The sequence below is a fragment of the Rhincodon typus genome, chromosome 41 (genome assembly GCF_021869965.1).
Source record: "Rhincodon typus isolate 14 chromosome 41, sRhiTyp1.1, whole genome shotgun sequence".
In the NCBI taxonomy this organism is placed as follows: domain Eukaryota; kingdom Metazoa; phylum Chordata; class Chondrichthyes; order Orectolobiformes; family Rhincodontidae; genus Rhincodon; species Rhincodon typus.
Genome location: NC_063372.1, coordinates 6,901,474 through 6,906,980, shown reverse-complemented (window position 1 = coordinate 6,906,980; position 5,507 = coordinate 6,901,474). Strand labels below are relative to the sequence as shown.

Genomic DNA, 5,507 nt, shown 5'->3' with positions numbered 1-5,507 from the left:
CATTTCACCTTCTGACCCACCCTTCCAGCCACCAACCGGATTCATCCCTCCCATTGACCAACCAGGTCGTACCTACTACCAGTGTCCACCTATCACCACCATTCCACTACCACCCCCCCCTTACCCCAGCATCCAATCCTGAAGAAGGGTAATACCTGAAATGTTGACTGCTCCTTTCCTCCAGATGCTGCCTGGCCTGCTGTGTTCTTCCAGCCTCCTGTTTGTCTACCGTATTGTTACACACCCCTGGATCAGGTGGGACTTGAACCCAGGCCTCTTGGCTCAGAGGTGGAGAACCTACCACTGCACCATAAGAGCCCACAGAATCATTAGCCTGGATCTCTAGATTATTGGTCCAGTGATGATACCAGTACACCACCATTTCCCCCCACTCACCTACTTTCTCTGTTCAGTCTGGGGCTTGTCTAATTTTCAGTGGTAGAGGATGGACTATTGGTTAGTCAAAACAAAAGAAGCACTTGTCTTATGTAGCAAGGTAGTTTATTGCATGATAGCAATAGGCACAGTTTACATTACCTCACTAGATAGAATTACCAAGGACGCTTGAGGACTGTGGAGAACACATCTGCTCGCTTTGGCAACTGTACACATCTCAACTGTCTCCACCTAAAGACCATGTAACTTTATCAGATTGGATGGAGCTCAATGTGACATGAACATTTATTCCTTCAGAAGCAGTATTGTATACACCTCAAATATTGAAGGAAGGGATCTTTAAGTTACTTGTAGAAACCTACAGCTATGAGATTGAATGATGTTCATACCACACAGGTGACAGACAATGACTACTTTCAACAAGTGATAACCTAACCATTGCATTTTGCATTCAATGGCATTACCAACACAGAATCACCCAACTATCAACATTCTTTGGGTCATCACTGACCAGAAATTGAACTGGACTAGCCTTATAAATATGGTGGCTACAAGAGCAGGTCAGAGGTTAGGAATCTTGCAGTGTGTAACTCACCTCCTGACTTCCCAAAGCCTGTCCACCAACATTTACAACCCACAAGTCAGGAGTGTGATGGAATACTCCCCTCTTGCCTGGATGGGTGCAGCCCCAACAACACTCAAAAAGCTTGACATCATCCTGGACAAAGCAGCGTGCCTGATTGACACCACATTTACAAACATCCACTCCCTCTCCTACCGACGCTCAGTAGCAGCAGTGTGTACCATCTACAAGATACACTGCAGAAATTCACCAAAGTTCCTTAGACAGCACCTTCCAAACCCACGACCACTTCCATCTAGAAGGACAAGGGCAGCAGATACATGGGAACACCACCTCCTGCAAGTTCCCCTCCAAGCCATACCCTTCGAAATGTATCGCTGTTCATTTACTGTCGCTGGATCAAAATCCTGGAACTCGTTCCCTAATGGCATTGTAGATCTACCTGCAGCACGTGGACTGCAGTGATTCAAGAAGGCAGCTCACCACCAATTTCACAGCAGCAGGTTCGATGGACGAAGAACCTTGTCTGTTCTCATCCTAACAGGGACTCGGGAAGTGGGGAGGGCGAGCACATTTCTCTTCTAACCCCTATTGTTATTAATAGCAATTGTTAACATTGTGGTTAATTGTTGAACAGGTGAAAATGATGCAGAAAACAGTGGCCACATTTTCTAAGAGATGCAGAAGAGATGGAAATCAAGTACAGTATCAGTACCAGAGCTGAAAAAGCAGACCTCTTGTTTATTGGGACAAAGGATGAGTTAAAGTACTGCAGTGTAAGTTTTGTTTCACTTGCCGAACATGTACAATCACAAAATGAAGCTTCTGTGAAGTTAAATGTATGTCAGCCTATACAGTGTCTCCCATTGTAAATAATTCTGTACAATGCATCATTGGGAGACATGATTCAAAGTATAGATGCACATTAATGATGTTGAGTCTCATTTGTTATGTAATTTCACATACAGATAATATATACATTTGGAAGATCTCACTCACTGTGCAATGATGGTCATTGAAATATATAGATTAGGTAGCAAAACAGACATGTATTGAATGTTTCAATATGAATTGCATGAGTTCAAGCCAGTGTAAATTAAATCATGTAATTATGGTGAGAAACACAGAATGTTGCTATGTGCAGTATCTCTCTCCCTCTTTCACAAATGGGAACACAATGTCTCACTCCCACACACATTTACACACACACACACACACACACACACACCCTCTCTCCCACTTCCTCCCTTTGTCACAGTCTTTCTCACTCCCATACACAATGATGAAATGTGCATTATATGCTGAAGTGCACACATTAAGATTACACGGTCTGTTTGGAAGAAGTAATTTTAACAGAGACAAATTGTTTGCAACTTCTGAAAGTTTAGATGAGCTGGGACAAAACCATTTTTCCTTTTATGATGTCCAGGGGGTTGATGTAGCACCTGAACAGAGTTTCTTGTTAATAAGTATTTCAGTTGACAAAGTTCCTCAACTCTGGTGTACGATAGCACACTTTAAAAAAGAGAATTTGTAGGATTTAAAGTACCTTGATTTCAGTTTTCGTAATGTTCTTTTTCCCAATAAATTGCATAATTCTGAACTGTCTGCTACATTTCTGCAGCCTGGTGATCGTTTGAGACCCTTCATGCCCAGAATTAATCTAGTGAGTAAAATAGGCCAAATGTAATGTGTGCTATCTGTTCACTGAAGACAGCTACTGCAACCATTTTGGTTCCTGTACTGAGTGCCTACTGCTGAAAACAAGGGATGTAACAAAATAAAGATATTAATACAAATTTGCAGACGCATGATTAACATATTTATCAAGTTGCAGTTTTGCTTTTTAAATTTCGTGTGACAATGATTTCAGCACAGAGTATGTGAGAAGCCTCAGCAGTAAAATGATCACGGTTTCTAAGTCTCATCACTGATACCCAAGAAGATTGAAACTAGTCGGCTACGATTCTCAGTATGCACATCTGAAGACAACACCTGAAGCATTTTTTTGCCAGCCAACCTTACCACTCAGATTTAAATTTACTTTTTGTAAGCTCTCTCTCTTTCTGTGTTCTGATATATCATTGGAAATTTGCTAAGACTGAGAATGCCCAAGAAAACAGTTTTAGGAGAAAGTAACCAGAACTCGCTTCATTTAAAACATTGAAAATTAGACATGATCTCTTCAAACGTTCCAAGTGATGTTTCAGAAAGAAAGACATATTAAAAGGTATCACTTACAGCTATGTGTGACCATATAAGCTTTCAACAATCCCCAATTTCTAATGGTTATCTTTATATTTTGTAACATAAATGCTTATATCACTTTTAGCTCATGTTGCTCAGGTACTATTCTAGAGTACAGGTTTAGAGTGCAAGTCTGGCACTTAGCATAGCTAAGCAGAACCAGTCAGGTAAGTACAGTTGGCAAAGAGGCAGATAAGAAAATATTAACTGGAATGTAAAGTCACATACTGAACAAGTGGACATTAGAAGTGAAAAAAAAGCTGTGACTCCATTTTACATGCAGAGATTTATTTATGTGAGGGGCATAATTTTATTTATTTATTGAGCAGTCATTAGTAAGGATCTCTGACAAATATATCTCCAGATCCATGGTAACAGTAGTGACCATTCTGACAACTAACAGTTTGTTAAGCATTTGCTGTGAGGAATTGATATGAACCAATTCAAACCACTTGAGCTTTGAGCTCCATTTGAAAATACTAGCTGAAACCTTGAAATAATTAAAACTGATCAAGATATAGAGACTGCATTTTATGCTCTTACTAATCCATTATTTTTGAGGCTATTGTAGTAATGTGACATTTTGCATGATATGAAGTTAAGTCTGAAATTCTGTCTTAAACTTGATTATTAACGCAGTCTTTCCTGAAGCATTTCAAACTCATGTAGACTAAATTTCTGGATTGTCACGCTGATGTGATATTTCAGCATATGTAAAACAGAGCAAGTTAAAGTGCTGTATAGATTCAAATGGTGCTGGAGATATATGAATGTTTGTGTTGATAAAATAGTTCACTCACACTTGACAAGGAAGGTTAAAGAGACAACTAGAGTTCTCCCAATGACTCAAGGGATGAATGCTTCATTTCGTATAATAACTGGAGATTCTGAAGGTGCTGGGGTTTCATCCTGTATCTGTACCACATTAGTTGTCCTGAATTGTAGTGATGACCATACAATTGATGGACTCTCTTTGAACTAGGCAGGTGACAAATCAGTTTGGATCCTGGTGACTATCTATTGACCTTTGCTGGGAACTCTACGTATGAACATGAAGGGGACATTAGGATTCTGCTGCACTGTAGCACCCTCTCACTAACCATTCATTTCTTTGACTTGGCTGTGTGTAGGTAGTTGAAACTCCATCCAATAAATTTTGTACTCCAATGAACTACTCCCAAGGGGGTGGGAAGCTGACAGCTACACGTAAGGTTGTAAGTTCATATTTTGGGGTTACAGACTCCAAGGCAGTACCATGGAGCTTTGAGTGAGTTATAACAACTACATTCCTGGTCTAATAGACAGGCCTCAGATCTCACACACCTCTACCCTCGTAGTTCTCACACACCTCCGCCCTCGTAGTTCTCACACACCTCCGCCCTCGTAATTCTCACACACCTCCGCCCTCGTAGTTCTAACACACCTCTGCCCTCGTAGTTCTCACACACCTCTGCCCTCATAGTTCTCACACACCTCTGCCCTCATAGTCCTGACAAGATTAGGGCCCCTTAAAGATCAGCAAGGCCACCTATGTGTGAAACCGCAAGAGATGGATGAGAGACTAAACAAGTGTTTTGCATCAGTGTTTACTGTGGATAAGGATATGGAAGATAGAGAACGTGGGGAAATAAATAGCGACATCCTGAAAAACGTCCATATTACAGAGGAGGAGGTGCTGGATGTATTAAAACGCATAAAGTTGGATAAATCCCCAGGACCTGATCGGGTGTACCCTAGAACTCCGTGGGAAGCTATGGAAGTGATTGCTAGGCTCCTTGCTGAGATATTTGTGTCATCGATAGCCACAGGTGAGGTGCTGGAAGACTGGAAGTTGGATAACACGGTGCTATTATTTAAGAAAGATGGTAAGGAAAAGCCAGGGAACTATACGCCACTGAGCCTGACATCGGTGGTGGGCACATTGTTGGAGGGAATCTGAGGGACAGGATTTACATATATTTTGAAAGGCAAGGACTGATTAGGGATAGTCAACATGGCTTTGCGCGTGGGAAATTGTATCTCACTAACTTGATTGAGTTTTTTGAAGAAGTGACAAAGAGTATTGATGAAGACAGAGCAGTGGACATGATCTATATGGACTTCAGTAAGGCGTTCAACAAGGTTCCTCATTGTAGAGTGATTAGCAAGGTTGGATCACATGGAATGCAGGGAGAACTAGCTATTTGGATACAGAACTGGATCGAAGGTAGGAGACAGTGGGTGGTAGTGGGGAGTTGCTTTCGGACTTGAGGCCTGTGACCAGCGGTGTGCCACAAGGATT

The 5,507-nt window shown here is 41.4% G+C and overlaps 1 protein-coding gene across 1 annotated transcript in view; it reads left to right on the top strand.

The window, feature by feature from the left end:
* LOC109922888 overlaps positions 1-2,778 on the top strand; it is a 4,082-nt gene extending 1,304 nt beyond the window's left edge. Inside the window, exon 2 of the mRNA XM_048618856.1 lies at positions 1,617-2,778. The gene's annotated coding sequence lies outside the window, so the exon portion shown is untranslated. The remainder of the gene's footprint in view (positions 1-1,616) is intronic.
* The last annotated feature ends 2,729 nt before the right edge of the window (positions 2,779-5,507 follow it).